The sequence below is a fragment of the Diuraphis noxia genome, unplaced genomic scaffold (assembly GCF_037042655.1).
Source record: "Diuraphis noxia isolate RWA-SAM2 unplaced genomic scaffold, SU_Dnox_SAM2 contig0001, whole genome shotgun sequence".
Classification (NCBI taxonomy): domain Eukaryota; kingdom Metazoa; phylum Arthropoda; class Insecta; order Hemiptera; family Aphididae; genus Diuraphis; species Diuraphis noxia.
The window spans coordinates 94,996,720-95,010,863 of NW_028301711.1; positions in this window are offsets into that span (position 1 = coordinate 94,996,720).

The window sequence follows — 14,144 nt, forward strand, 5'->3', positions numbered from 1 at the left end:
TTTATAATTTTTTTAACTCGCCAAAAAGACAAAATATTTTAACTACATTTATTCAAAATATTGTACCTATTTCATCTCATACAAAATTAAAACAATTATGTCCAACACGTTGGGTGCAGCACCATGACTCGGTAATTTACCTAGAGTTACAAGATGTTGTGATTGATGCTCTAGAAAAAATAAGCAGTTGGCCCGATAAAAATACATCTTCATCAGCAAATCAATTGCATTTTGTGATTAATAACTTTGAATTCCAGATTACTATACACATAATATCAACAGTATTTGCTGTTAGTTTACCACTAAGTAAAATTTTACAAACACCTGGATTTGATTTATCTCATGTTATTAATATGGCTGATAATTCTATAAATGTTTTTAAAAAAATGAGAAAAAATGTTGAAAAAGATTTTAAATTAATATTTGAAAGAGCAGAAATATTTTGTAAGAATTCCAATATCAACATTTCTTTGCCTCGTCGTGTTGGTAAACAAGTACATCGAGATAATACAGCTGTTACTACGCTTGAGGAATTACAGAGTGACAATATTTATTCCATATTTAGATAATTTTATTACAATGATAAGTGATCGTTTATTAAAACATAAATCTTTGTTGAAGAGCTTTAATTGTTTGTTTCCGATTAAAGAGAAAGACAATTCAGATACTTTTGAAAATGACATAACAGATTTAGTAAAAAATATTCACAATAAATTATTACCATCTTTTTCTCCTTTAGTAGTTATCGCAGAACTTAAATTATGGTGGACTTCTCTACAAAATTTGTCTAAAATTCCCTCTAATTTATCAAAGTTACATAATAATTGTAATGAAAATGACAATCCAAATGTCTACAAACTGTTAAAAATCGTGGCAACTTTACTCATTACAACAGCTAATGCAGAAAGGTCATTTTCGACAATGCGACGATTGAAAACTTATCTCAGAAATACCATGGCAAAGAACCGTTTAAATGGATTAGCTCAACTGAATATTCACAGGACAATTATTGAAGTTAATCCAGAAGTAGTTTTGGATGAATTGGATATTGGAAAAAAGAAAAAGAAAAATTGATTTAGTATTGTAAATTGTAATTACATTGTATTGTAGGTGATAACTATTTTAACCCTGACATTCGGACATTAAATATATTATTATGCATTTTATTACCAATGCTTAATAAGTTGTATTTGTTTAAAACTAATAAATTAATGAATTTCATTTTTACGATATATGTTATATTTTTATAATAAAATAAATATCCGATACCACGAAGTAAAGTATGGTAAGTTTAAATTTTCTGACCCCCCCCCCCCCCCATAAAAAGTTCCTGGCTACGACACTGAACAGCTATATTAAGTCATATACAGAAAAACGTTTAAAACTATACGAAAGTATGGTGTAATATGACAGCAAAATTATACACATAATTGAGTAAATAATCCATTTCAAAATTAAAAGTAACTATTTGATAGCAATGAATAACAACAGTATATTATAATAATATAGATAAATACTATCATAATTACTGTTTTAATTCCTGCAGTATCTAACTATTCATTCGGATAATATTAATTAGATTGAAATCGACTCAACTTTGATAATTTGGTGAATTTGTCGAAAAGTTATAGTACCTAAACATAAAGTCAATTAAAGCAATTTGTAAGTAATTATTTGTGAAAGTTCGGTTTTGATATCACATACGAATTCACACACGAGATACTTATTAGAAAGTCTACTCAAACCGTTTTCAACGTGCATGGTATAAATGAAATTACACATTTAACCGTGGTTGGATTTATATTTTTACCACCCATCTCTAATAAACTGTGCCGTTTATTAATATTCTACCAACAAAAATTGTTCAAGTTTAGTAGCCAATCTAAGAATTGTATGTCCGAACATCTGTTTTAATAAATTGTCGATAATGTACAGAATTTTATGTTTGACTGATTATCAATTTGAAAATTCATAATTTTTTTTACATTAATCTCGATAAAAACTTTTCCACTTAGTAAAAAAGCTTGAACATTTAATGCGATTTTGATTATAAGCTTTATTTATGAAAGTTCAAAAAGATTAAAAATACATAAGAATGATTATTTTTTAATGCATTTTTTTTTAACTAGAAAATTATATGTAAGTACAACCAGTATAATAATGATTTACAATAAAAACAAGTGATTTAAGAATTATATAGAAAAGATAAAACAACAAATAATTAGTTCCATTGATAACTTATTGTTTTTCTAATTAACTTACTACTTTAAATTGTTCGTACGTTTATCCTGTTTATATCACTAATGTACCTACTATTAATTTTAATAAAATATTTTTTTACAATATGTCAATGATCAAAAATTAAATAACAATTTAAAAAAAATTACATTTTAGTAATATAATATTATACATATTACTTTTTGTTTATGAAAAATGTAATACAATTAATAAAAAAATTATCAAATATAAAATTGAAATTTTATTTTGTATATTTTGCATTTTTTCCATGCATATTTTGAATTTTTTTAGTGCATGTTTGCATGCATATTTTACAATTTAAAATGCATATAAATCCGGTCATGGATCATGACCCATACGATTTAATACTGAGCACTTATAAACTATTTTAAAATATATAAAGATGTACGCTGAATGATTTGCTACTCTGAAGTTGATAATTTGTACTTCATAAACCATACTACCATAGTATTTTACTATGTTTAATGTTTATAGTGTCTATACTCCATACTAATCGTCATATTTACAAGTTACAGTTGGCATATCATTCCACGTAACAATATAACCTAACCTAACTAGATAAACCAACATATTACAAATATTATGTATAGTATTATTAACAAGTTAATTTAACATTATAATAGATATATGTTAGGTCTGAACTAATTTAATAGTTTGTAGGTAAATGAATAATTTTTTTTTAATTTACAAAATTTCAATTTAATACATATACAATCAAAAATAAATGTTAGTTAAATATAATTAATTCCTCTTAAGGCAAATTAATGTTTTGACACACTTGGTCGCAAAAGGTTTTTTAGATCATTCTTTTACATTTTAGGTAATTTAACAATAATTTTTTTATAATCATAAGTTAATCATACATAGGTAACAAATTCATATAAAAAAAAAGCGGGTAAGTCGTGGATGTCGCTCTGCTGTACAGTAGTTTACTGTAATGGATGGGATTAAATTTGAATGCAATGATAGGTATCATAATTCATAATACCTTATATTATCATAGATATACGAATACCTGGTTTGAGGATAAATCGTTATCATTACGCGATTTCATAAAAATTTAAAACTCAAACGCTCAAAACATTTTTCCTATAATGACGCTTCAAATTTTCTCTATAGCTATTTGAAGCAAAACTTATGGAAAACTTGATGTTAAATTTTATGATTTTTCAACTTCAAAATTACTTGCAAATTTTTGTGTTTTCGACAGATTTCGTAAAAATTCGAAATATAAATGCTTATAAAAAAAAATTGTGACTTACGACTTTTAATTTTTTTTTAGCTACAATAAGAAAAAGTCATAAGTAACCTTGTATTAAATTTTCAAGTTTTTTTGGTCATCCAAAATTTTTTTACCGGCACTTCAAAAAAAAATTCTCAAAAAAATTGAAAATTTCATTGGCCTATAAATAACTCAAAAAAAGTAAAAAATTTGTGAAAATTAAACTGTATATAGATAACACTAACATAAACATTTGGTGAAAATTTTAAGTATTTACAGTGATTAGTTTTTGAATTACAACCATATAAAAAAATCGATTTAGTCGAAAACTGGTTTTGCGTAAAAATTCCCGTTTTTCTGTCATTTTTTTTTTGTTTTTCTCGATTTTTTTGAAAACTGTTAGAAAATGTTTACTTTTGACCTCTATAATGCACAAAGGATATTCACTTTTACATCAGAAACCATCCCCAAAGTTTGAAATTGAAGCATTATTTCGACTAGTTATTCTGTACACAGACACAAAAACAAAAAAACACACACATCATTGTAAAATCAATACATTCATAACTTCGTTCAGAATCTAAAAAAAAATATTAATACATATAAATACTTAATATTACCAATAATTTTGATTAACACGAGGAAAAGAATATCTTCAATTGAAGTTAACTCAGTGGAATAAGTAGATTTATTGGACTTTCGAAATTACCAATTTTTACAAATTTTTTTTAAGCAACGTGCCTCCAAGAATCGAAGTCCGATTGACCCTATTGAAAATCATTATCTTAAAAAAAATGAAATCAGACCATAATATTATTAGGCATAAGTGTGTTTCGTATTATAGTGTTCTTTTTTTTATGGACATTGAAGTTTACATATTAATATTGTACCTTGTACGTTCGTACATAAATTTCGATTTCCCAAAACCCATAACGAACACACTCACACCAATTATCAAAAGGTCACGAGTGACGAAGACAAAATCGCATATAGCTCATTATTAAATAGATACTATTTGAGCACTTGTTAATTAATATTATAATAATTTTACATATCATAGACAGAACGTTAGCAGCTACTATATTGTTATAATAATTAATATTATTATCGTAATAATATCAAATAGAGTTGATTGTTCGTCTTCAGTTGGCATTAACTCGACAGCTGCTGCAGTGAAGTAGCAGTTACATTTACAATATAATTGAATGAGTTGATTAAATTTTGTGCCGATTGACGACACCGACAACCAGTTTGGTTCTGTAATTTTATGATATTGTGACGACTGACTTCTGCCGTACCTTGTAAACAAGAGTTCCGGAATGATATTATGTACGTTGTACGAACTCTGATATACATGGTGTACTTTTAAAATTGGCATCGTCGATACACCATATAATCAGATAAATAATAAATTATTATTGACTTTCTGCAGACTCACGGATTCCTAGAAAAGATATTATTGCACCATAACAATAACACCCTATAGAGTCATTGACAAAACAACAACTAAAATCACGGTTAGTTATATATAAATAAATAATAATTCATTTGTAAATACTAAATAGTAACTACATAAATATTATCCTTAATTATACATTTATTAAAATTAAAGTGTCGTTCAAGTTGAAAATTATATTCCGAGAATTCATAGCATATTTTACAAAAATGACATTTACATGCGAAATCAACAATAAGGGCGTTGGTCAAATTTGGGTAACCCTAATCTAGGGAAAAGGGTTTAGGATTAACATCAAACAGTGAACAAATCAGTGAATACTATAAGAATAGCATATTCAGCTTTTTCATTCACCTACATGCCCAAATCCAGATTAGGGCCAATGTCATCGTTGAGCTACACCCATCTCACCCTCCCAAGATGAGATGGAAACTAATGATTATATTTTATCACCCACTTAATAAGTTTTCTCGGTGGTAATGTGGCTTGGTCTTAAACCAAATTAAACCATTTTCATGTCTATGTTTCTGGAATTTTGTAATTCAGAGTTTGCTATTTTTGGAATTGCTTTGGCTCTTTATGTATAATGATATGAAAAAATGTATCATGTGAGTAGGTACAAAAGCGGTTATCTGTTTATTCGTGTGATAATAGGCCCAGTAGATGCTTCCAAGTTTCTGCCTGCTCCAAGTTTTCGTTGGGATAAACCGTGCTAATTGTGGAAAAGAAATATTGTATTTTTATTTTCGTTATCAATAATAATTAAACCATGCCACTGGCTAACTGGAAGTTGTGTGAAAAACAACAAGATACCTGACTGCCGTCATTGATTAATAAAAAAAAAGTCTAAAACAAATTGTAATATATAGAGTGGAGTTATCGTCCATTCGTGTGTACTATACAGTGATAGTAGAGATATATTATATGTGCGTTAAACACATTTATACGACACATTTGGGTGTGTGTGGGTACCTGGTGTACCTACTAACGCGTAAAATGTCCAATTACCCAATACAACCGTATATATTATATACCATATACTGACTGTACTGCGGTTTATGTATTACGCATGCAATACGACTAATAATATTATATACTTTATTGGAAAGCGGTGAGAGAAAGAACGAAAACAAAACAGAAATAAATTCGATCAGCCACCCCAGCGCGCGCGATCGAGACGTATAATAATATTATTATACCCGGGACTATATGATATATAACATACAGTCGTATCATATACAATATATATATATTAGTATATTACTATACAGGATTGTCGATTCGTCCGCGTCCAATATGTCGCTCTCCCCGAAAAACGACGATATTCTTATTCTGTTATTATGTACATATATATATAGTTTATAATCTACAGGGTGATCTGTTTATCGTAAATTGTGCAATGGATAGTAATAATTTATAAAAAATTTTGATAAAAATAATTTGTATTCTTATTCTTATGGACGAATTAATGTATACATAACAAATATAATAGTGTGGGAAATAAATGTAAAATGATCAGCTTAAGATTTACGAGGAAAACAAAAAAATCACTAATATTTTCCGAGACGTCATACGATTCACGATACATATAGTCATCCCCTGTACACGTAGTGCCACCACAAACTAACACTACGAACAATGTCCTCCTACACTGGCTACATTCCAGGCATCTATATAAACGCACATTAAAGTGCGCGTATTCCGTAAGGGTATTTTTCGTCGAGGTCCAACACCCTTCGGCCAACACCGTGGTAGAGGTTCCCGTGGGATATTCGCCGAACGTTTCGTGGCAAGAAGTAACCGTCATCCACTGTGCCGCCTTAACGAACCCACCACCATTTCTCTTACTCCTGCACACAGCATTTCATATATCGCAACAACGGAACGTAAGTTCAACCCATAGAATAAGAACATATAGAGATGCCATATCGTATCTACTTTATGCAACAGTTTTAAAGTAAGTAAAAGGTCAGAGTGACCACTACAATAATATAAAATTATTGAGCACAATTTTTTTTTCCAAATCAGTTATTATATTGATAATAAAATAATACATATATATTAAATACTTATTAGTTATTCGATTTAATAACAAATTTAAAACAAAAGTTAAATAATTAATATTTTTATAGTAACTAACATTCCTAAATACAATTTAATAATTATGTGGCAGATCGTTTAAATAGTATTTTGAACTTTACCGCGATTCATTCCACACAATATGTACAGTCATACAAAATTAATGATACTAATAATATTACTAATAATTTGTTTTTATTATTTGGTCACAATGCACATCTCCCGTTTTGATTACTTCACTTTCTTTAGCTTATAGCCACCACCTGGCTCAACCCCGTCGATCACGTACCACGGTGTATAAATCAATTCGACGCGACTGCGACCGGGAGTCCCGCTCCACGGTCGTTGTTTATTTTCTCTTGTTGTATAGTGTCCGAAATCGTTCTTATATTATGTAAAACGATTGCAGAGTACATATGAAATATAGAAATTAAATTACGAAACATATTTTATAAATAATAAAACAGCAATAACACATTGAGAGATATGGGTAAGTAGGTGCCTATATCATAGGTAATTTTTAACAGACACGATGCTCTATGATGGGTTGTAGCACGTCGGTAGAATAATATTAGGTAGCCAAAATTCGTTTTCATTTTTGTAAATACTCGTATACCTACTGTTCTAATTTACATGCTTACCGTTAAAGTTAATTTATTTTCTTAATTTCAAAAACATGTTGATAATATATATGTATATAATATTAATATTAATATAAGTTCCAACGTTTGATTCGACACATTCAAATGATGTTAAATTATTTGTGTCCACATTTTGAGTTGGGCGTTGATATCCTCAAAGACCTGTTATGTAACCTATCTACAACTTACAAGGAACGTTAATTGATAATGTGGAAAAAAATTCTTCGATGTTGTTTATTTCACATTAATCAGCATAAATATCTATGCGAATATATTTGTTATATGTACGCCCATGTCCTTTATTAAAGGACACGTGAAACTATTTACATAGGTACATTATTATTTATTCGATTAAATTTTATTTTTAAAAGGTTATCTGCAGTTTAGTTTTTCCAGAACAAATCTCGTTTTTAAAGAAAACTTTGTTCATTAAATCCGTATTAAGCTTTGTTTCTATTAAATAATAAATATACATACATATTATATATACTTCTATCTAACCAAAGCCGATGTTGGGTGTGCTACTGTGCATAGAACGTATGAAAATAACATAAAAACAAATAATTAAAAATGTCGTTCGATCTACCAGAAATAGACAAAAATCTGTCTTCAAAATTAATATCATTGTAACTTTATAAGGCTATTTGAACAACGTATCCGTTCAATTTGTAATTAGTTAATATCCGACAATTGACTAATCTGCACTTGTGTAGGTATACTCGGCAGTTGATTACTCACTAAATTAAATCAACATTGACTTGTGATCGAGTATGCTATCCATACGTATCCACACGAATTGTTTTGACAGGATCTATATGCACGGTGAATTCGGGGGTGAATATGAAATATAACTTTGTACTAAATACTTGTGTACTGTGTTGTGACTAAATGTTTTGCTTTTAATTAAATGTTAAATTGTTACGCACGACTAAACTAATTATGGGGTTTTCAAAGGGTGATAAATGTACCTATGTTTGATGTCATTATTTCAGTTATAAAAGTTTGACCTTTATTTACTTACAATAGATAATAGATATTAAAGATTCTCGATATAACCATCGATTTTAGAAATGCTAACCGTTGCCGCCAATGGTAAGAATAATATAGACAATAAAATACAATACATACTAAATAATAATAATATAACATCTCTAATGCATTTCATCGAAAATTACAAACATTTTATTTTATCGTTTTATTATTGCCATGGCAATCATTTTTTTTTCTAAGAGAGTCAGTATTTACTCATGAGTATAAAAAAAACATTTTAGATATCCTAGGTGATTGGCTAGTGGAGGCAGTTAAGCTGGGTTAGGTTAAATTCCATTCATTTATGTCAAATTGCACTTGGATTAAAAAAAAGGTAATGATCGAAAGCAGGTAATGTTCGAACTGCACTCGAGTTTAAAAAGCTTCAACTCATTTTTTCAATTGTATTTTATTAAAACATGGCAAAATACTATGAGTATGACTACAAAAAAAAAAAAAGAATGTTTGGTTCCTGGACCGAACAATACCTATAGGGCTCTCTGGACATCATAGTTTAGTAACTTTTCAAAAAGAATGGCTATTTCCTACGAGAAGGTTCCTGACTCCGGTACTATATCGATGTATTTTAACGTATACGTATACTTATACCATGTGCTATACTTACAAATACCATATACATACTGAGTAAATGAACCACTACAGCAGTATTTAGCACAAAGGTGTAGTAGATAGCAATCTACAACTTTGGGTGATATTAATTTTAAAATTAGGTATTTAATTTTAAAATATCAACATAATTTGGGTCAAACCTAACCTTTTAACCTGGTAAATGTAGCCAATCTTAAATGCCATTTATTTGTAACTAGTTAAACGATGTAGGTAAAAATAAAATAAGTGTATTGTATTTCGATTGCAATTATTGTGTGGCGCATTTTTGACTATTTGTCCTATTGTATTAAAAAATCGTGTAGTATGAAAAGTAAATCTTTCTCGTATTACATTTTTTTTTTTTTTTAAATTTGTATTTCTATACTAAAATTACATAAATGTCTTTGTGTCTAGGTACTTTAATATTGGTAAAATACCTGACACGCAATAGCAGCTGATGGATAAAACGAGAAACAGCCATCTATCACTGGTCCCCATATAATTATATTTTGTACACAGGATCATGAGGTTTGGCCGCGGTCGAGGATAACGTTGGTGAACGACTTTCGGTCGAGTTAGCTATATATATTCACACACATACAGGATACACAGACATTTGTACTTTTCTGGGAGGGTCGAGTGCGGTCCGGGAGGGCGCGATCTATATTCTTGTCGCGTGGCCGACCGCGGTCAAAACGAGCGCGGACACTGCGTACACATTTCACCACACAAAAAACCTTCGCGCTTTACGGACCCCCTCTCCAAAAACACATCCCCTCGTCTCTTGGGAAAACCCAAAGCCGCTGTAACCACATCTAACATTAAACGCGCGCGCCACTAGCTAGTCCACCGACCATTTATCTTAATGCCAGTCTCCGATGCCATTTGTTGTGTGTGGTGCGACTCGTTTTGCAGTTAACGTGGAATTCGAAAACCCTGAAATCGTTGTACCTCTGTTTTCTCTCTCTCTCTCTCTCTCTCTCTCTCATAATATCTGTTTCTTTTTTTCTCTGCCCAAGTGAAAAGCCAATAGGGCAAGTAAAAAAAAAAAATAATCCTTTTATGGGTAATGTACATACAGTATATTATACATAAATCGGTCACTATCTGTAATACGTGTACAAGCGTTTATTAATTTAAAAACATATATGTAGGTATTGACTCTAGTACCTCTAGTAATATTTTGTTGTATCGTAAATTCAATTTTACACGTTGGTCAATGTATATATAAACACCATTGGATGCAAGCACACACATGCATACCTATATATATATTTATGCATCTTATAACATGTACGTGAAATGTACCTATACGACTATAATATCAATTTTTTATGTATAACGAAATATACACCTAATATTTAAAACTATAAAAGTTCATCAAAAGGCTTGAATGGTAATAATTGCAATGAATAACGGTGGCGATAATAATGAAATAGGTATTTGTTGACTTGTTGTACAGCAGAGGTATCGGCATTGTTTAATATGTATGAAAGTATGTGCGTGAAAGTATTGATGAAATGGTTCCTATATGTAATTCGTAAATGATAATTATTAATTTATAAGCATGCGATTCTGGCCGTAGTTCTCAAAGTACTAAAAAATTGATATAATATCTAGAATACAATTCACTTAAGAGGACGCCACACCCGCATGTGTTGTCTCCGTCTTACAAACGTATAACATGGCAAAATCTGTTTAGCACGGGACAACTTTTCTCCCTCAATATTTATAATAGAATTTTCAAAATTTCACAACGCATAGATAAGAACTTTATCTGTGTCATAGCGTCATTATTTTTTTGATAGCACAAACCAATAATCTTAAGTAATTTAATGAAAAAATAAAAAATAAATGTATTTTCTTGAGCTTATAACTTTAATTATATTTATGTTATCAAAAAAATAACGACGCTATGACACAGATAAAGTTCTTACCTACGCGTTGTGGAATTTTGGTAATTCTACTATAAATACAAAGGGAGTAAAGTTGTCCCGTGCTAAACAGATTTTGCTATGTTATACGTTTGTAAGACGGAGACAACAAATGCGGGTGTTGCGTCCTCTTAAATTTAAGGAACATTATTATAATTACAATACTAAATTAATTTTTCAAAATATTTTCTCATTTAAGCTATATTTATATTATGCAATTAAATTTTTCAATTTATTTTTTAGTCTTGATAACAATTGTTTAGGCTTGGTCTTACATGGAATAACTTGAAATTGCATAAGCTTCAATAATACATTTAAGTAAAAGTTTCAAATTTTGATTGTACCATATTTTCAACGTAAAACAATAAGCTGTTTGAAAAAAAATTCCAAAAAGAAATAATCAATTTAACACTATCCTTATAGTTTAGACTTTTAAATTCTGATTGGAGAGATCCAAATGCATTGCTATTACAATAATGTGTGATGATTGTTTGGACTTTTGTGTCTGACACTCTGACGTCATATACCTATAGACATAGTAAAAATGAACTAGCGCGTTACTGTGATGTCAATTTTCAAAACAAGGACCTGTTGAATATTGTCTGTTAAATGCTTTTGACGATCTAGTAAACTGGGATACTAGCTTGTATCAGACCGTAATATCAAAATAGATACCACGCGAGTTGTACTCAATAATAAACCAAACTATATATACGTATTTATACTTAATCTAAAGAGACAATATTTTAATAAAACAAACCAAACGTGCACGAACGTCTAGGTGGCGACAACAACAAGAAAAGTCATGAATTCATGATGAAAAACAGCGAGAAAAATAATAATGGCTATTTTTCTCATTATGGACTACGACTCAAATATAATATTATATTGTTATTTTATATAACGCGTGACAATGCAGTTATAATGGGGAAAAAAAACAATAGCTTTCTTGGCCACCAACGAGCAGTATACAACTGTGTTATACACCCCGATGGCGGAAAAAAAATTCGAATCCCTAAAACACACACGTATTATCATTATTTTACCTTTTTTTTTCACCATCACTATTACTATTATATACCACGTGGTTAGTGGTATCATCGTCGTCGTTATATTATAGTTCAACTTGGTGATGATGGGTGGTGGTGGAGGGGTATTGTCGGCGACAGACTGCTAAGCCGAGATTAATTCGCCCAGCGGCGATATCGCGTAAATACATAATACCTATATGCGCTCCGTCGTCGTCGTTATATATATATTATTGTGTAGTATACATATAAACATGACGGGCGACGTGAATAGAAAACCACCACGGGTCCTGCTTTTATTTCCTACTCGAGACCCGTCTATGATGCTGCCGCAGTGATTACACCGCTTCCGAACCGAACACAAAACAAAATGAAACATCCGGTTGGCGAGAGAGGAAACCGTTAATAAGGAAAACTCGATGTAAATGGTGCGTGCGTGCATGCCGTTTGTTCGTTATTTGTATACATAATATACAGTATGATGGTATACATTTTGTAATATACCCACATGCATTGAACGTGCATACGCACGTCACAATATAATATTATATTATATGTGGGTGTGTGGGTGTGTGGGTGTGTATTTATAACATAATAATGTACAAACTGTATTGCGGTACCTAGTGGACATATACTCGGTCATTGTAACACAAATTATTTTCCCGTCGAAACTTGCGAATGGAAAACTAACACTACCGACATGCTTTCTATGACACACATTATATAATATATACTATGTAAAGGTAGTAGGTACGCATCATATTATATAAAATATATTACGTTATATATATATATATCATATAATAATAGACCGCTGCTGTTGTTTACAACAGACATAACAAAGGGATCTCCTAATATTAAAAATTCTAAATAGTTATTGTCCCCGATGAATAATAATAATTATTATAATTATTATTATTATTATTATAATTATAATATGCTGCAAAACCCCAATCATCTGAACGTCCTCCATTGGGTGTATTATTTTCATATCGTATCGGTCCCGCAAATTATATATTTACATATTATACTTTGCCGATTATACTGTTCTTCTTATAGTTATATTCTGAATACCGGTTGACGAGAAGTCAATGCATATCTTTTAAAAAAAAAATAATGGACAAGTACCCAAAACGTTATATCGAGATTCCGTTAATAGTTTTAAGTTTTTAACCAAATCTTGATTGACATGACTCTTAATATTTCGTAATCTAATAAATGTATTATTTTTCTATGCTTACCTTTATTTTAGGTTAGTTTTTTTAGACACAAATCGTTTTGACTTATATGGAATAATAATATATTAATATGTTTTGATCTTGAATATTTTATATTTTTATGTAAATAGTAGATACCTAACGCCACCATAGATTATTATACTACAATATTATGTGTTTAAAAAATATAAAAAATATGTTCCATGTGGATGTACGTTTTTTTGTTAAAATACATAATAATATGTAGTAATTCTCAGAAAAAACAATTCTGAACAGAAATCATTAATATTAATTAATTAAGTTGATATTTGATTAGTTTATTTATTGAGAAACCACGGCACCTAAGTCTTAAACATCAAACTAAGTCATCGCTACAATTATCTCTGAGAGATTTCATAATTGAGAAATAGAGTGGGATTGTAATTTTCGTGGTAATGTATAGAAAGTTATAGGTATTTATATTATACTGATATTATTACTTATTCTGATCCCTATAGAAATTTTGAAATCTATAAATATAATTAAATAGAGTACTTTACACATTGACATGCGACATGCAGTCTAAAATTATAACGGTTGGTATACTTATTACTTACTATTCACTAATCATATAAAAATATGTAAATATTTGAAAATAATGTTTTGTTAATTTTTTTTACTATTTTTTTTA